Source organism: Mastigoproctus giganteus, chromosome 8 (genome assembly GCF_048544385.1).
Source record: "Mastigoproctus giganteus isolate SK-2022 chromosome 8, ASM4854438v1, whole genome shotgun sequence".
Lineage (NCBI taxonomy): Eukaryota > Metazoa > Arthropoda > Arachnida > Uropygi > Thelyphonidae > Mastigoproctus > Mastigoproctus giganteus.
This window is the reverse complement of record NC_143582.1, coordinates 40831874-40852825: the sequence shown is the minus strand read 5'-3', so window position 1 is coordinate 40852825 and position 20952 is coordinate 40831874.

The following is a 20952-nucleotide window of genomic DNA, read 5'->3' as shown; positions in this document are numbered from 1 at the left end:
TTGTAAACCAATAAACAGCTCGACACGTTGTTCAGAAACTCATCTTAACATGCAGCTACTAATGATCGTACGGGAAGATGGGGGGGGGCGTTATGATTATTTACCACCGTAATTTTTCACTTTCTGCCGAGAACCAGCAGTTCTGATCGCTTTGAAGCTTTGTGTACCAACGTTACATGCGGAAACCACCGAATCCAAATATGTCTAATTTATCTCCCAACTGATCATACACAAGACTCCAGGAATGAATTGCAGGACCTGAATGTTTGCCGAACTATCTGGAACGGAACATGATATTGCCATGGGGGATGTCTTTGTGTGTGTGTGTGTGCGATGTAAGGAGTGTAAGGAAATCAGGCGACAACTCAGCGTTGGTATGGGCCTATATGAGAGTTTGAAGGACAGGGTCGGGTGCCCTCGAAAGATCTAAATTGAGGGGCCCATCGGGCTCTCAGCTGCCCACATCACCGCCAGAGCTTGCACTTGGTCATCACGCAACACAGCGGCAACCCCAAGGCAGAATGCGCTGGTCCCTCAGGAAGTAGTAGTTGTTGGTGACTCTATTGTCAGGGAAACGGGAAACATGCTTTGTAAAAAGGATAGGTGGAACAGGACCTGGGTATGTCTGCCAGGGGCAAAGGTTGATGACGTTGTAGGGCAGATATCATCTTTTAAGGGCACAAAAAGGTGATACAGTTGTACACGTTGGCACTAATGATATCAAGAGTAGGAGACCGGCAGAATTGCTTAACAAGTACAGGTCACTGATGAAAAAAAGCCGTGAATTAAGGTTGAATTTGAAAGTGTCTGCAAATCTGCCCAGACACGATAGAAGGGAGTATATGATGAGAGCTTTGTCGATCAATTCGGCCCTGGAAAGATTGTGCAAGGCTCAAGAAATAGAATTTTTTTCAGCCTGGACTGTACTTGTTAACAGGAGAGACTGCTTCTACAGGGATGGGATACACTTAAATATAAAGGGTGCAAGAATATTTGCTGATGCTATCGAGGCAATGTTAGGTGGGTCGGAAAACTGATACCTTGGGGAGATACAAGGACTAATAGTTTAACAGTACCGTAGGCAGAGGTGAAGGGGATTCTTGCACTACTATTAGAATAAGTAGCGACCTGGGCGTGGGGTGTTGGGGGTTTCAGGGACGGGTAGCGGTCATCGTGGAACGGGTGGGTATATGGAATGTGTTAGGGTAACAAAGAATAGGAGTAGGAGCATGTATGCTTGCATGTATACCAATGCTAGAAGTATAGTGAATAAATTTGATGAATTTGAAGTGTTGGTCAAGACATCAAAGGCGGATATTGTTGGGATATCAGAAACATGGTGTCATACTGATATAAGAAATGACGAACTGGAATTTGGGGAGTACACTGTGCACAGAAAGGATAGACAGGATAGGAAGGGAGGAGGTGTTATGCTGTTAATTAAGAAAAACATAAAATCAAAAGAAGTGCATCCAGTTGATATAGATGAACAGTGCACTGTTGAGTCAGTTTGGTGTGACATAAGCACTGCGAAAGCAAAAATAAGAGCAGGAGTGTGTTATAGGCCTAATGACTCAAATGAGTACAATGAACAATTGTACAGAGAAATAGAGTGGGCCAGTAAATCAGAATGTCTTATAATGGGGGATTTCAACTTCCCAGATATTGACTGGAACTTGTGGGTTGGGCACTCCCACACTAGTCAGACATTTGTGGATTTATTGGATGATTGTTTTCTGCAGCAGCATGTTCGAGAGGCAACCAGAGAAAGTAATACTCTTGATCTGGTTATCAGCAGTGATCATTCATGTATTAAGAATTTTCAGATAAAAGAACCACTAGATGGCAGTGATCACAGTGTACTGAGGTGGGATTTACTTAAAGATTTAATTACCATCAGGGGTAAAGAAAAGGGTTTTTGCTTCCGTAAAGGCGAGTATAGTGGTCTCCGACAGTTTTTAAATTCTGTACAGTGCGATTAACAGTAATTCTAAGTGGGAAGCATTCAAGGAATTAATCGTGGATGCTACTAAAAGTTTCATACCTATTAAGAAATATTGTTCAAGGTTTAGGCCTAAATGGTTGTCAAATGAACTAATGAGACTCGTAACAGAGAAGAATAATGCATGGGATGCATACATATTAACACGTGACACAGAAGCTTATAATAGCTACAAGTTGATCTGTAACCAAGTTACAAAGGAGGTTAGGCAGGCAAAGGCAGATTACGAGAAATCCTTGGCAAAAGATGCTAAGAAAAACAGCAAGGATTTCTTTACTTATATAAACTCTAAAAGGAAGGGGATGAATCTGATTGGTCCACTTGACATCGATGGTTCGACTGTTGATGATCCTGCTCAGATAGCAAACAAACTGAATGAGTATTTTGCATCTACATTCACACGTGAGGAATTATTAAGGTTTGAAAATGGCAGAAGGTTATCAAATTGTAGCAGGATACTTAATGATTTTGTAATAATTGAGAGCAAAGTGGAAGAAAAATTGTTGAAGTTAAACGTAAGAAAAGCATGGGGTGGATGGGATCTATTCAGTTATATTAAAGGAGGCGGCAAAGCAACTAAGCAAACCGTTAGCCATAGTTATGAGAGCATCCTTGGACTCAGGGGAGGTTCCCACGGACTGGAGATGTGCAAATGTATCCCCAATTCACAAAGGGGATCGAAGGGGGACACGGGTAATTACAGATCAGTAAGTTTAACTTCTGTTCCGGGTAAAATAATGGAGTCGCTGGTTAAAGATGCATTGCAGGATCATCTAGACAAGACTACAGCAATAATTCAGACACAGCATGGGTTTGTTAAGGGAAAGTCTTGTCTGACAAATTTGATAGGATATTATATGTGGTTACAAAGGAACTGGATGCAAAAAATAATTTTGATATCATATATTTGGATTTCAGGAAAGCTTTTGACACTGTTACACATGGAAGACTATTGTACAAATTGGAGCAGAATGGTATTAAGGATAAGTTGCTACAATGGATAAAAGGATGGTTAAGTGTGAGAAGACAGAGGGTGGTAATCAATGGGTGCTGCTCTTCTTGAACAAATGTTATTAGTGGAGTCCCACAGGGTTCGGTGTTGGGTCCACTGTTGTTTTGTATATTTATCAATGATATTGATGAAGGTATATCAGGCTTAGTGTCGAAGTTTGCAGATGATACAAAGGTTGGCAGGGTTGTTAATGACAGTAATGGCAGTGTGCTACTGCACGGAGCAATATGGCTTTAGTTGCTAATGCTCCTATAAACCAAATAACAACAACAACAAGTGCTACTGCAACAGGATCTAGATAATTTGGGCAGATGGGCTAAGAAGTGGCAACTGAAGTTTAACCTTGACAAATGCAAAGTACTGCATATGGGTAGAAGTAACCCCAGAGAAACTTACCAACTGTGTGGTACTACACTTAAGGTGGTAGAAAATGAAAAAGACCTGGGAATAATTGTGCAGTCAGATATGAAGTTTTCTGAGCAATGCAGACAGGCTGCCAGGGCAGGTCATGGGGTTTTGTCAATGATATATAGGGATATTTTGCTAGCAGGGAGGAGGAGGTGATTGTCCCTCTGTATAAGGCAATGGTCAGGCCACGCCTTGAGTACTGCGTACAGGTCTGGAGGCCTCATTTTAGGAAGGATGTAGATTTACTTGAGCGTGTACAGAGAAGGACAACAAGATTGGTGAGGGGAATGAAGGGATCCTCTTACCAAGAGAGGCTTAAGTTCTGCAAATTGCAGTGGCTGGAGACTAGGCACCTGCGCGGTGATCTGATTGAGGTGTATAAGGCCTTGAATGGGTTCAGCACGCTGAATTCTGATGGGATCTTTCCACTTGTTCAGATTATGAACCTAAGGGGGTATAAATTCAAATTAAGAAAAGACAGATGTAGAACAGATGTGCGGAAATTTGTCTTTAGCCAGCGGGTGGTTAATTGCTGGAACAAACTTCCATCTGCCATTGTGGAAGTTGATAGGTTGAATAAATTTAAGGAGGAACTGGACAGGCATTTGGAGGGAGTGGTGTGATTTTTTTTTTTTTTTTTTTTTTGGCTGATGCTGCATAAGCTCATACATTTTCTTTCTTGCATCCCATGCCACTACTACTATTTGAGATTATTTGCCTTACAGAGACCTGGATGTAAACCAATAAACAACTCGACACGTTGTTCAGAAACTCATCTTAACATGCAGCTACTAATGATCGTACGGGAAGATGGGAGGGGCGTTATGTTTATTTACCACCGTAATTTTTCACTTTCTGCCGAGAATCAGCAGTTCTGATCGCTTTGAAGTTTGTACTAACGTTACATGCGGAAACCACCAAATCCAAATATGTCTAATTTATCTCCCAACTGATCATACACAAGACTCCAGGGATGAATTGCAGTCATGGCTTTGGACCCACCTCACCTCTGATAAACCTATTTTCTCACAGGGGACTTCAATATGCCCACCCTCAAGACACTCGGAAACTAGACGAGACTTCATTACCTTCGTTGAAAATTTATGGTTGGATTTCCTTGCCTACAAGGTGCGACAAAGCGTTAGACCTAGTATTTCATCGTACTGCAGGTATGACGGCCAAAATATCGACTTTCACTGTTAATTCGGACCACAAACCGCTCACGTTTACTTTTATGTTCACGTGGATGCACGACAAGCCAACAATAGATACATTGCTAATAGGTTAGTACGCCAAAAGCGGCAATTTTCAAAGCATTACAAAGATACTCAAATTGATGAAAGCCTTTTCATTGAGTGGGCCGATAACACTTTTGGTGAGAGTCATGGAAATAAAGACTCAAATCCTTCCATCTCCATTGTATTATGTGATTTCACTCCCCTGCTACACTTAAATTCACGAAGGAGAATCTGATGAAAGTAATAAACGAGTTACCGCACAAAGCGGCGCCTCTGTAGTCAGGTGGGCAACAACAGCAGCAGCAGTGCACACGCTTCTTGATTAGACCGGGGTTCGAGCCCGTCACTACCAATTGCGGAGGATGCGGAAAGGTCAGGGAATGTCCACCGCATATCCCGGAGCAATATGGCGTTAGTTGCTAATGCTCCTGAAAACCAAATAACAAACAACCGCACAAAGCTACTGTCGAGCCTATTGGATTTCCCGTGTTTATCATTAAAATATCCTGTGTCTTCACTGTGCATGCTCTTTTACACATCTTTAATGAAATTTTACGAACCCCAGATTTGGACACACTACTGCATTAAACCTATTCCGAAGAATTCGAGACCAAAAACTGCGAAGGATTTTCGTCCGATCTCGGAGGGCTCTTCGCCCCTTAATTTTTTGAAAAGGCAATCCTAACTCAACTTATTGAGCACTGTTTCCATCACAGACGTTGTCACCCCTTCACCGTGGTACCTGGGAGATCTACTACCACCAATTTCCTTCAAACTCTTTCACATAGGAAGCTTTGAATTCTCAAACACTGCTCGACATATTTCTTGACATTAAACCTGCGTATGATAGGATTTCCATCACAACTTTACTTAACATTCTGAAGAACTACTTGAGGATCTTCGATAACCTCCTCACCGTACTCAATAAAATTTTGCAGGAAAGGCGGCTTCTGGTAGTGTACAAGTGGCTCTCTCGTTGTTTTACCGTCTTCAGAGGGGTTCCAAAGGGTGACGTTTTGTCAGCGGCACTGTTTGCAGCTGCTTTGGAACCTTTAAAGGCCAATTTCCAAAACATGACTTCAGATCGCCGTACTCTTCTTTCATTGGTATCAACCAAAACAAGCACTCTCAGTGCAAAGCGCTGAAACAAAACAAATATCTCAGATAAGCACCTTTCTGGAGTACATTTGATTCGAATGCCGAAAAATTTGCCGGATCACGTTTACAATGCGGAAACGAATGAACCCGATGTACGTCTCTATAAACGGACATCAAATCAAACTTGTCAACGCCCACAGAAACCTCGGTTTGGTCTGGGATTCGAATCTGTCTTTTCTGAAGCACTTGAACAAATCTAGAAACAAATTCTACGTAGCTCTTTGGTCTGCTCGACAGGAACTGATTGGTTACGACTATAACAAGCTAATAACAAGATCTGTCCAAATTTGTGATGTACCCGTGGCTCTCTACGCATCAGAAATCTGGTCCTCTACCCCCTTCAACCTATCTGAAACAGTTCTTGGGGCTTGCTTGTGTATTGGCTTCTGCGATCCCTTAATAAGAGTTCAGGCCATCCCTTACTATCAGGCCTGACGTAGCCCAGTGGTCAGGAGCGAGAGTGCATAGCACGCGTTCCTTCAGTGGACCGAGGTTCAAGCCCGTGACTACTAAATACGATAAATATTTGTATTGACGATTTATTCTAAACTCAACTGACGTGGTTGTCATGCCGAAGTATAAAGAGAAAACTTATTTTTATTTATTTATCTTCGACAGGCAAAGGCAGTTTATGAGAAATCACTACCAAAGAGGGGGAGATAAGGAATTCTTCACATATATAAATGCCAAGAAGAGCAGGACAAACCAGATCGGACCTTTTACGTAAGGGAAAGGGGATAGTAATAAATACGCCAGCTGCCGTTGCAGCCGAACTCAACCGTTATTTTACATCGATATTTACAAATGAAAAACCTTTTGTGGCAATGGGAAATTGTGGGAGCGAATTTGAAAAATATGTAATTAATGATACTGAAATTTCGCAAGATTATTTAATGAAAAAACTTTCGAGCCTACAGGCCAGTAAGGCTCCTGGAGTTGATGGAATACACCCTATAATCTTAAGGGAGGCGGCAAGTGAGTGCATTGAACCACTGAGGCTATTATGTGAGCATCACTAGACTCTGGGGAGATTCCCTTGGATTGGAAAAGTGCCAATATATCTCCCATACATAAGGGTGGCTCTAAGAGTGAAGTGGGAAATTATCGACCTGTCAGTCCAACTTCAGTGGTAGGGAAAATCATGGAGGCAATGATCAAGGTTGGAATTCAGGATCATTTGGATAGAATTGAAATTCTCAAGGATACTCAGCATGGTTTTGTAAAGGGAAAATCATGTTTAACTAATCTGGTTCGCTATTTTGAAAGGGTCACTCACGAGCTGGATTTAGGGAATAATTTCGACATTGTTTATTTAGATTTCAGCGAAGCTTTTGACTCAGTCCCACATAAGCGGTTGCGTTATAAGCTGGAACAGGTTGGAATCACTGGGAAAATCCTTAGATGGATAGCAGGATGGTTTCAGGGCAGGAGGCAGAGGGTTGTGATAAATGGCTATTCTTCAGATTGGGTTGATGTAAGAAGTGGGGTTCCCAAAGGATCAGTATTAGGACCACTGTTGTTTTTAATTTTCATAAACGACATCGATGAAGGGATAGAGGGCGTGATGTCTAAATTTGCAGATGATGTTAAAATTGGTAGAGTAGTCAATGATCACTGACAAGCTGAGCTTCTTCAGAGAGAGCTAAAGAGACTTCAGGAATGGTCAGAAAAATGGCAGCTATGCTGTAATCCAACAAAGTGTAAGGTATTACACCTGGGAAACAGTAATCCCAAAATACCTTATTCATTTGGTGTAGTTTAATTAAACCCAGTACTGGCAGAAAGGGACTTCGGTGTTACGATACGCTCAGACATGAAATTCTTTGAGCATTGTAAACAGGTTTCAAGGAAAGCCCATGGTGTCCTATCGATGATCTATCGAACTTTTGCAAGTAGAGATAGGGACGTGATAATCCCATTATATAAGGCTTATGTTAGACCACACTTGGAATACTGTGTTCAAGTATGGAGACTGCACCTAAAGAAAGACATCGAGCTTCTTGAAAAGGTGCAAAGAAGGGTAACTCGCCTGGTGAGATCGGCAAAAGGGCGTCCTTATGAAGAAAGACTTCAAATATGTGGATTGCAGAGTTTGGAACCTAGACACCTTAGAGAAGATTTGATTGAGGTGTTTAAGGCTCTGAGAGGCATCAGTAAAATGAATGAGGACGGAATTTTCAAGATTATAAATGACGCTAGAACTAGGGGACATAAATTCAAGTTACGGGGGAAAATGTTTAGATTGGACTGCAGGAAGTTTTATTTTAGCCAACGAGTTATAAATTACTGGAATATGTTGCCTACATGGGTGGTAGAGGCTGACAGTTTGGGGAAATTCAAAGGTCATCTGGATAGTACCATCGGGTGAGGGAAGCGCATAGGATGATAGGTTTAATTTCCTTTTTTTATTAATTATTATTATTATTTATTTTATTATTATTTTTTTTTATCATTGTTTTATTCGTTTTTTTTTTGCTGGTGCAGCGTAAGCCATAGTCTTTCTTGCACTATGCGGCCATTACTAATACTAATCTCCAGGGTATACTACATTCGCTGCATAGAATGACCCCTTGGAAAAAAATAATCACTACTCGCAATATAATCATGCTCTCCAAGCTTATTTCGGAGCTTATAAAAGAGATTTTTTTTTTTTTTTTTTTTGATTTGGTAGTTGTTGGCGCATCGGCTTCTGTAGCCATATTGCACCTCCCAAGGTTTTTTTGCAGTACTTTGATCCAAGCCCGAGGCGGGAATCGAACCCGTGACCTTTGGGCTATATATATATATACATACAAAGGGTGCTAGGACAGTTTTGCAATACAGCTTTGTTTATTTAATTTTTTCAGAGTAATTTCCTCTACATTCAATACACCTCTCCATCTTCCGAAACCAATCTTTAAACCAGTTCTGCCAAGTTTCACTAGGGAGTAAAGCACACTCGTTGTCCCAAGCCAGTAGAAGGTCCTCATCACTGGAAAACCGCCTCCCTTTTAGCTTCATTTTCACATGCGGGAACAGTGCAAAGTCGCAGGGAGCAAGGTCTGGACTGTAGGGAGGGTGCTCGAGAAGTTAGAGCATTATCGTGATGGAGGTACCAGGTGTCCATTCTTGACTTTGGCCGCAGGTTCTTCATAGATCCAATGACTTTAGGCAGGCATTGTTCAGTATACCACTTAGCTATGACTGTCTTCTGCGTGTCCAAAACGACACGTTCCACAATTCTACTCGATTTGAAAAATACAGCTATCATTTTCTTCTTTACAGATCGGGATTTTCTGACAATCCCGATCATCAAAGACCCAATGATGACATTGGGTCTTTGATGATGACAATCCCGTCATCATCAAAGACCCAAACTTTGTTTTGAGCCTTGGTCGGCAGATCGTAATAGTACAGCCAAGTCTCGTCACCTGTCACGATGTTGTTCACATACCGAGATTGTCCCTTATCAAACTTTTTTAACATCTCCCGGCACCAAGTCACACGTCGTGTCATCTGCTCTTCAGTCAGTTGATGCGGCACCCAGAGAGAACAAAGTTTCTTCACGTGCAAATGATCTTGCAGAATCGAACGAATTGCTGGTGCATGCTGGTGAATTATTTATTAAAAGTACTTAAATAATCGCAAGACATTTTTTAGTATGGGCATTTTAAAGCAACATACAATTTATTTTATTAGATAAAGTTTCGGTTAAAATATTATTACAATATGTGAAGTCATAACGAGCACGAAATTATACCGCAAAACTGTCCTTATCTCATTTCGTGACCACGATGCCATCGCAAGCACTTTACACTCTCACTACTAATGAATAACTGAGCCCATCGAGTTGGCGCGGCGGCTACTATGCACGTATGAACATGTCTCAACATGCAGCAACAAGCAGCTTCCTGTGATTCATTGTTGCGTCATATTGCAAAACTTTCCTAGTACCCTTTGTATATATATATAAGAGATGCTCCGAACATTGCTGGTTTCATCATCTTGCCCAAGGATAACAGAGGAACAACTAACCTTTCCTTTTTCATTACTTGAATCAATAATAATACTGTAATAAATACTAGCTAAATATGACTGCTGCTAATGATTAATTACTTTTCGCTTATGGCAATTAAAATGTTTGATTAGCCCTATAAGTATTTCAGTACTTAAAAAGGTTCATTTACACATGATTATTGATTCTAATACAGTTCGATATCGCTTATAACAGACAAGTTATCAGAACTTCTCGAAAATCTAATAAAGAATGTCCAAGATATGATACAGACAGGGTCAGAATCAGCAGTAAAAGTTGTGAAGGAGATATTACAGTCGGTAAGTTTTAAAACATATTGCAATATTCTATATTTATTTCTTCCGTATTGCGCTAAGATACCAAAATACAATAAACACAAGATTACTTAGTATATTTAGATTAAGTGATGTTACTTTTATAATTTTTTTCAATTACTCGTTACTTACTACAATTGCTGCACTTGCTAAAGAAACTTGTACTTTAGCAAATAAAATTTATGCTTTCAAAAATAATTCCTATGACATTAATTTATTCATTGATTTAATAAAATGACAAAAATTTTATTAAAGCAATGCCCACTGGACTGTAGTAAGTAAATAAAAAAAAACATCTATTTCAAAGTCGCTGCTGAATTCAGTATTAACCATTCACAGTGTGAGTTAAAGATGTGAATTATTTATTAAAAGTACTTAAATAATCGCAAGACATTTTTTAGTATGGGCATTTTAAAGCAACATACAATTTATTTTATTAGATAAAGTTTCGGTTAAAATATTATTACAATATGTGAAGTCATAACGAGCACAAATTGCGCATGTCTAAAACTTATTATTTATAAAGTCATAAGTAATATAATAGTGGAATAAAGTCTACAAACAATTTGAAAATTAAGTAGACACGACTGTAGCCAAGGTTATCAAATGATGCCAGGTGATCTCCATAATATGCAGTACAAAAGCAATGAAAGTCGATGTAAACTCCTTTGACTCTTCATTTCCAATGTTTTCAAACTTTGTAAGAGGTGGATCATTAATTTAGCCTATCTTCTTTTGAATGAAGTCGAAAAACCTGAGATAGAGGCTTTGGATGCACTAACCAAGATGTGGGAACACTAATCCATGGTAGGAGTGATATTTGAGATTTGAAGAGAGTGAGAAGTTGTTTAGAAAAAAAGTAACGCCGAAAGTGAAAGTCAAGTATTTCAGATGCACAAGAAACAATATTTGCAATGTGCTTATACCAAGAGAGATTAAAAGTCAGACTAATCTCTAATAAAGATAGGTGACCTTGTCTAGAGATCTGCGTGAGCGTCATCGAAGATAACAATAGGACCAGTGGCCTCCTTTTTGCGAGATATAAGACAGAAGTGAATTTTAGAGAAGGCTTGAAATTCATCAAGTTAGCTTTGCCCCATTCGCCAACGGGACGAAGCTAACTTAGGTGGTTTACCAAGATCGTCAATACAAGAGTTAAAAGAAAAGTAGGACGCACTATACTAAGTCGGCTTAATTTTAGCTGAGAAGGCAACAGAACCATCAGGTTTTAACAGAGGCGGGAATATTGTTCTGAAAAGGGTCAATAGCTTTGGCAAGAGACCACAATGCTCAACTACCTTTTGGACAGAAGCGGGTTCTTAGCCTATTTAAAAACGTAGTTTCGATTGATTAATAACTGCTTTACAGTTGTTGCGAGCTTTAGTGTTGGCAGAAACTGAACCAGAATATTTGAATGCCAGCCAACTGCCATATGCAAGCGTTCAAGGCTTAAGATAAAGAACTAGATTTTAAGGTTTAGTGTGGAAATAAAGGATTTTATCCCTACAAGAACACGTCGACATGTGTGTCGACGTGTAAGGGGTGGCTCCTATAACCTCAGTTCAACTCCACCTCGTATCTCTGAAAACACGTACCAGTACCACTCTAAAAGGGCCAGAAGTGTGAGAAGGGTAGGTTTGTGTGTATTATGTTGTAAGGTTCTGGCCGCTTGGCTACCCAGAAGTATCCATCACCTGGAGAGATGATTCTGCGTACTTGTCCACACCACGGGAAGGAGTGCCAGTTCCAATAAACAGGACAATGGTCTCCGAGTATGAGTCAAAAAAACCAAACACCCACTCGAGAGGGTGGGGGAAAGCAGAAAGAAAAAAACTGAAAGAGGGGGAAAAACATCACTAACAAGATCTGAGGAAATATTGACATCAGAAGATTTTAAACAGTAATCCAACTAAGAAAAAGAATAAAAATCTCGCAGATCACTCCATTTCGCTTTTTTTAAAGCCAAACAACGCGAGGCTGAGAAAGGAAACAAGAGTAATACTTCGCTAGAGAGGTGACCATCATCGTGATTTGAGCTGCCTTCAGGATTATTACTCAACTCAACAGTGTTCTTTGCAGGGTTGTTCGTATGAAAAAAGAAATCAAGAGTGTTGGGTGTGTGTGGTTTGAATTGTCTGCTGTTTTTCTAGGTAAATCTGTACGAGGTCATTAGTTATTGCAAAATCTTCAGCATCTCGCCAAGCTGAGTTCGTTTGACAGGAAAATTGAAGCCAGCTGGAAGATTACCTCACTGTTAAGAAAGTTGGACTGGAGAAAGTACAGTTCAAAGGCAAAGAAGTTCCATGTGATTATTGGAGCTGTGAGAACGATAAAAGTAACTGATAAATTTGACAGAATGCACTAGACAATGAAAGAGAGAATCCAATTTACTAAATCTTTCACAGGGAATATCAGAGCATGCAAATGCACAGCTAGCACCTTTGAAGCGAAAGGAATCGTACAATGAATAATTTGGATAACTGAGATGAGCAGTAGTTGAGGCATCCGATAATTGGGACTCCGTCAGTAAAAGTAAGTAGGGCTTGGCAGACTGTAAGGAGAAATGGGCATCACTGAGATTGGAACTGGGACCACACGTACTTGTGAAATTGATGGGGAAGGTTTTGGGAAATTTAGATCTTTGTGCAGTTAAGTTTGTTATAGTAATTTGACTACTCACGATGCATTCACTAGAGAGAGGGGCATGCTGTATGAAGTAATGAAATTTTTGGATATGGCTTACACACAGTGAAACAATACCCAGCTCCTTGACATAACGTGGCCTCGACAATTCTTCCAGCATACACACTATTCGGAGTCCCTCCATCTACTCTACCAGAGTAGTGACAGAGAAATTATTCTTGTGGGGAGAAATTCTTTATTCCACATTCCACTATTAAGTTTCTTATTTTACCTAAACCTTCGTTTTCTAACAAATAAACTAAGAGTGTCAAGATTTAGCATATCGCAAGTGGCCTGTGTAGAAAATTCTAGCGTCACTGTTGCCTGATGAAAAGCTCCCTGCAATTGAAAACATTAAAACAGTAATCAATAAAAACTCAATTTTGAACAGGTTAAGAGCAGGAAACTTGCTTACAGTTCAAACGGCAGCTCAGCCTTATGGTTAGGCCAGAGTTATTGGCTGCAGTATCTCTCAATCTACATTTCGACCTATATTACAACCTGATAGTTCTATTTCATTCACAGCTAAAGGTAAAGCTAACACATTGACATCGTACTTTTCTTCTATCTCTTGTATCGATGGTCTTAGTAAATCATCTTCTATTATACCACACAAACTCCACTCAATGTCTCACCGTGCTCAGAAGGATGTTAGAAGAATTCTGAACAATCATGATTCCCTATCATGTTTCTTTCTTTTTTGCTCTCTCCTTTTCTACACTTTTTTTTATTTCGTTGATGTTTTTCCCTTCTGCGCTGAAATTCAATCAAATCCAGTGGAATAAGAAAGTGTATAAAAGGATGACAAATCCCTCCAATTATAGTCACATTGTACTCAACCCAAGAAATATATCAACCACCAACCCTTAGGCATCAATCTTGTACACAGAAAGGACAGAATTCATGGGATACCTGGTTCCTGGGCAACGCGACGCTCTCACCCCTCTCGCTAGTGGACGAACCCATCGCTTGTCAGGTATATACACTGGTGTTTAAAGAAAGTGCATCACTAATGATTTCACATTTCTAACCCTTTTTCACGATGGTATGTTACATTAATGACTAGCATCACAAATAGAAATATAAAAAAAAGATATTTATTAATAGTTAAGGCAAAGCTAAGTAATATGAGACAGGATCTCTCAAAATATTCCAAAATGAGCATTTGCAACCTTTATACAACAGTTTTCTTAAACACGACAATTACGGATGAAATGGTATCAGAAACACTCAATTTGCTTCAGTTTATCATTTTAAATGGAAAACAAAATGAAAGGTTCACCAGGTGCAAACTAATATTTAGTTGAACCGCCTCTGGCCCTGGTGACAGCGGCACACCGTCGAGGCATTGGCAAGATCGATTTCTGAAGATAATCAACTGATAGTTCGCGTTCCAACACAAATTGTGGCTTCCTGGGTCTCACGAAGGATCTCTAGTTTCTTTCTGGCAACTGCACATTTCACACGATGCCAACAGTTCTCTATAGGATTCAGGATATAGGATTACTGTCGAACTTCTAATGCAGAAATGAAGCTAAAGTAACAACAGAAGTGCCTACTTACACTTTTCGCCCGATGACAATGAGCAGAGTCGTCCTAAAAGGTGCATTTACTTGGCAGGTTGAAATGGTCTCTTATGGTTTGCAGCAATTTGCCTTCCAATATATCCAGGTATCCATTGGCATTTACGGAACCTTTTATAAACTGCAGGTGACCTACTCCGCGATACGAAATGCACCCCCGTATCATTTGGCTGGTAGGGAATTTCACTGTAGACACCATACAGTCTGGATGGTATTCTTCACAATGTCTACGGCGAATCGTTTGTCTCCCATCAGAGCCATGCAGGTTGAATTTCTTCTCATCCGAGAAAATAACCGACTTCCACTGCTCGGGGGGTCCATTTGGCATGCTCCTTACACCAAATTATTCGGTCCTTTTTCATTTTTTGTGTGAGGAGGGGCTTCTTCTTAGGACGACGGGCTACAAGTCCATTTTTGACGAGGCGTCTTCTGACTGTTACTACACTTGCTACCACTCCTGTATGTTCTTCCCATTCTCTTTTCAGCTCACACGAAGAAGCTTTACGGTTTTTAAGGCATAAGCGCTTCATAACGCAGTCCTATTTTGGCGTAGAGATTCGTTTGCGTCCGGTTCATTTTTTTCCTATCAGCAGAACCGGTATTCTTCAGTATCCTGAAAGAGGCCTCTGAGGTCGGGAAAATTCATGTCTAGGAAATAAATAAACTCATACGCCGACCATTAAATAAAATTTTTACTGTAACTAAAGTTTACAAATAATAGCAAAAATAAAATCAAAAACAAATTATTTACAATAAACTAATGGTTGTATATTAAGGAATGCTAAAAACTGTAATAAAAGATCATTTACTATAAAATATGCTAAAATAAAAAAAATTAAAAGCGCTAAAAACCGTTAATGGTCGGCGTATGAGTTTATTTATTTCCTAGACAGTATTCTTGAGTTTGGAAAGAAATCTACTCAACTGTCGAGTGATTACAAGACACTCTATAAGCAAGCAATATGACGGGAAGAGCATCCTTACTCAAGTAAAGCAACAATAGCACTCTTTCGTCGTGGCGTCAACTGCACGTAACTCGCCATCCTGACACAAGCAAGGAATGACTGCAACTCTTGCAGAGCCTGCTTATATAGCTGAAAGTAACAGCTGATGCAATATTACGTCAACAGCTAAGCGTGTAAATCTTATCTGATGCAACCTGTAAGAAATATTGCCATATACTTACGTTATTCGGACAACAATTACAATTTTAAGGGGTGATGCACTTTCTTTGAACATCAGTGTAGGTACACTGCATTCACGTAGATGGTAATTCGATGTCAGTATGGATAAATACCGTGAGTTAAACCGATTTTGAAAGAGGATGATAGTGGGCGTCTTACGCATGGGTCACTCTATTGCGGAGGTGGTACAGAAATTGCACTATCCCAGTTCGACAGTATCAAAGATGGTGGATGAACGTGGCCGTCGAAGTCTGTGTCGCGTTATTTCAGCCAACCGGAGAGCGACAGTGGCACAAATCACCACCAACTTCAACGAGGAAGGTACCAGAAACGTCTCCACCAAGACCATCGGGCGATCATTAGACGCAATAGGTTATGAGAACTTGTGCATGGCAACAGAAAGGCTACAGTCAAATAAAAATTCAGTACAGCAGTGGTAACCAAAGAACCATTTCGGAATGCACAGCTCGTGTAAGTATATGTAGACACGGCAAGCAGCAGAAACTAGACATCTCTGAGACAAAGTGGAGAAACTTCATGAACTTCATAGGAACAGAGTCATTAATTAACTGGCAGCCCTGTTTTGAATAGGGAGTTTGAGAGAGTTTTGGAAACACCACTCCAGATGAGAAAATAATATTTCATGGTAGGCCGATTTGAGATTTTTAAATCTGTTTACAGGACAAGTAACTCCAACAGCCAAAGAGAAAACGTTTTTGACATAGAGGAATGAGTTGTTTCCAACATAATTGTTTTTGACATAAATGAGTTTTATCCAACATAAACGTTTTTGACATAAATGAGTTTTATCCAACATAAACGTTTTTGACATAAATGAGTTTTATCCAACATAAACGTTTTTGACATAAATGAGTTGTTTCCAACCACTGGTTCTCCGTTGGCTTTATGTTATTTGGTTACTGGACCAATCTTGAGACGCAGTCGTACGTGAATTTTGCCTCGGAAACTTCAACTTAGCCATGAAGGCATAGTATGACTATATCACGTTAAAAGTCGTTCAATTTTTCATATTGCCCATTATCGCACTGAAAGGCTCAATATAGAATCCCCACTTATCTCCTCACCTAATTTATATGGCATAGTAGGAAAATGTGATGACTCAATGAAGATGCATTCCATTTCATAAAAAGGGTAGGTGAACCTAATAAAGTGACTACTCAGTGTACATTCCTCCTAAATATTTATCAGAATGCAATGCGTGTATTTTCAAATGTTAGTTTGAAAATACACGCACTGCATGTATTTTCAATCTTTACATTGTTTAATTATGAATTAAGGTAGTCTCTATTCTTTCTTCTTTTTAAAAGAAAATCAATGAATCAATCTGGAAAAGTAATTTAACGATGATAATTATGATTTTTTAAGTGGCAATATGGTCCGTGATGTTGTCACAGACATTCTCTCAGATATGCCAGACAAGCTGAACTTGCTACCTGGGAGTCTAAAACGCTGATGGAACTGATATACGGGTGACACTCAAGTCAAGTGAACCCAATTTCAGCGAAGTCCGAACGATCTGTGACAGCCAAACCCTCTGCTTGCACGTTCACGATGGCGGGACTGTTAATAATCCTGAGTATAACCTCCATGCACAAGTACATGGTGGGTGACCACCCAGGTGTGAACCAACGTAAGCAGGGGTCGAGGTGTGGCGCCCACACCACATGGAGGAACGCCGACCCTCTATGTTACCAGGCAGTACTAGGTGGTAGATGACTCTCATCAACCAGTAAAATACCACCACTTTGCTTATTGGAGGCTTGAAGTGGTGGAACCCATGTTTAGTCTCTAGAGCTAAGTTCCGTTCAAACCTTCCCTATCTCTTCCATCATGCAGTATGATTGATGACTTTTCAGGTTATGATGAACGTCGTGGCGAGATCCAATATTCCTTACATTTCGAGGGTACAGCTCTAAAACGGTTTTCGCAGGCCGGCCGCTAGTTAGTACACCGGACCGAACCTATTGGTAACTCTCTAGGAGGCTTCCGGATCAGCTAGTGTATAATCTTGCTACCTCTACTCTGCCAGGTAGTGACTGGAGGGAGTCCGAGTAGTGTGCGGGGAGCATTGTCGAGGCCACGTTATGTCAAGGATCTGGGTATATTCTTACCACATGTACGCCATATCCAAAAATTTCATTACTTCATACAGCATGTCCCACCCACTTTTTCTTACTATTGAATACACCGTGAATTGTCAAAATAATAGAACAAGCTTACAATAAGCAAAGGTGGTACTTGTGCATATGTCCGTTCTGATATTCCCTGTCAGAGACTTGGCAATTTGGAATCTCCTCTCTTTGATCTTCTCTGGCTTAAAATCTCTCTACCTCATTGTGTCAAATTCATCTGTTGTCTCTACCGTTCTCCCAACTCCACTAATCACTTGGAGCTCTTTGACTTCCTCTCGTTGCAACTTGACTTTCTCCAGTCCAACTTTCCTAACAGTGAGGTAATTTTCTTTGGTGATTTTAATGTTCACAACTCCAGCTGGCTTCCGTTTTCTAGTAACACCGACCCAGCAGGTCGAGATGCTGAGGCTTTTGCAATTACTAATGACCTAGCACAGATTGTTCATTTACCTACAAGAATATCGGACAATCCAAATCATACAGCCAATACGCTTGATCTTTTTCTCACAAACAACCCTTCTAAGTACACGGTCGAAGTGAGAGGTCCTTTAGGCACTTCAGATCACAACTTGGTGATTGCCTCTTCTCCAATGGAACCTTTATCTCATGGCTATTCCCAACCTCGTGTTGTTTGGCATTAGAAGAATGCAAAATGGGATGACCTGCGAGACTTCTTTTCTTCTTTTCCTTGGTCGGTTTACTGTTTCAAAACTTCTGATGTCAACGTTTGCTCAGATCGTGTCAGTAAAATTATTCTTGCAGGAATGGAATCCTTTAACCCACACACCACATTAAAATCTCGTTCTTTATCTAAACATTGGTTTTCCAATAAATGTGCTAAGGCTGTTCAAGAGAAGAATGTTGCATATCGTAATTGGCTTGATTCTAATTCTTCGGTTTCATTTTCTGCCTACACCAAAGCCCGCAACAATTGTAAAGCAGTTATTAATCAGTCCAAACTAGAGTTTGATCAGGCTAAAAGTAGAAAACTTGCTTCTTGCCCTAATGGTAGCCGAGCATTCTGGTCTCTTGCCAAAGCTATTGGCCGCAACTTTTGCCCATCTCTGCTTCCACCTCTGTCCAAACCAGATGGCTCTGTTGTCACTTCAGCCAAGGTTAAAGCTGACCTGCTAGCATCCCATTTTTCTTCCAGCTCATGTATTAATGAACTTGGTAAAACACCTCCCACCATTCCCAACACACTCCATTCAATACCTCCTGTGGTCTTCCGTCAAAAGGATATCAGAAGGATTTTGATGAATCTCGATGCTAAGAAAGCTCCAGGTCCTGATGGTATTTCTCCACTTGTTCTCAAAATCTGTGCTCCTTTTCTTTGCCACCTTTTTTCACTTTCTTATTCCAAAGATGTTTTTCCTTCTGCTTGGAAATTTGCTCATATCCAGCCAGTTCCTAAAAAGGGTGACAAATCCCTCCCATCTAATTATCGTCCCATTGCAATTACTTCTACTCTTTCTAAAGTAATGGAGAAATCAATTAACCGCCTACTCTTAAACTACCTAGAAACCTTCCGTCTGATCAACGATCACCAGTATGGATTCCGTCAGTGTCGATCCACTGGTGATATCCTGGCTTATGTTACCCATTTATGGACTACTTCAATGGAAAGGTTCGGTGAAACACAAGTAGTTGCTCTTGACATCTCAAAGGCTTTTGATCGTGTTTGGCATAAAGGTCTTCTAAACAAGCTTCCATCTTATGGTTTGCCAACTGTTTTTAGTAATTGGTTATCCAGTTTTCTCTCTGATCGCTCACTGAGGGTGATGGTAGATGGCTCTCTGTCTTCTAACTTCTCCACTAATGCCGGTGTCCCCCAAGGTTCAGTTCTTTCCCCCACTCTTTTCCTCTTGTATATCAATGACCTTCTTCCATTGACTAGAAATCCTATCCATAGTTTTGCCGATGATAGCACATTGCATTCAACTTTCCATTTTGAGAAATCTTGTCCTGCTCAATCAGCTTCAACTTCTCGAAAATCTGCTACCAATTCCTTAAATGCCGATCTTCAGGTAATTCTCCAGTGGGGCAAAGACAACTTTGTTGATTTCAATCCTTCTAAAACTCAGTCTTGTCTTATATCTCACAAAAAGGATTCTTCTGCTCCTATGCTTATCTTTAGTGACACTCCGATTTCTAGGCAAAATGATATATCTCTTTTGGGGATTACCCTGACTTCTAATCTCCCTTGGCACAAGCACATTACAAATATTGCTTCCTCTGCATCTAAAAAACTTGGTTTTCTCTTTCGCTCTCGGCGTTACTTTTCTTCCAAACAGCTGTTCAATCTGTATAAATCGCAAATCCGCCCTGCCATGGAATATTGTTCCCACATTTGGGGTGGTGCCCCCAAAACCTCTCTCAGGCTTCTTGATTCCATTGAGAAGAGGGCAGTTAGGTTAATTAATGATTCATCTCTAACAGAGTCTCTCCACTCGCTTTCTCATAGACGCACTGTTTCTGCTGCATGCCTCTTTTACAGATACTTCCATGGGCACTGTTCTTCTGAATTGACTTCTATAATTCCCTCTCTCTCTTTCAAAACAGTCCGAACACGTGCCGCTACCAGCCAACATCCATTTACTGTCCAACTTCAAACCCACAGAACCAACTTTTCATCTTCCTCATTTATTCATTCAACTGCCATTTTCTGGAACAACCTTCCTTCATACGTATTTCCTGAAAATTACAATCTACAGAATTTCAAGTCCAATGTCAACAAATATCTTCTTTCGTCTTCTCAACCTCCAACCCAAGCACGGTACTAAGTACTATAGGTTCTAATATCTCTCGTGTTTGGGGTTCACATAAAAAAAAAAAAAAAAAAAAAATCAATCGTATTACTCGCGTTGATAATGAATTAGTGACAAAACTAGGCCAAAAGGAATATTTAAAATGACAAAGAAATCGAGCGCCTTATTAACAAAAAGTATTCCAGGCAGTGACGAAAGTAGACTAAATTATTAAGGGTGCCGTAGATCATGGAGAGAAAAAAAACAGGCGCATATACATTTCATTATTTTTTTGATCGGAAACAGAAGAATATATAAATATCAATTTTTAATCGATAAATTAACTAATTTAAAGAAAAAACAATAATACTAAAAACCCAAAAGTTTTGTTTGTGTGTATTTAACGGACTCCACGAAACGTTCTTTTGATTTGTAATCAAATCAAAAGAATTAATT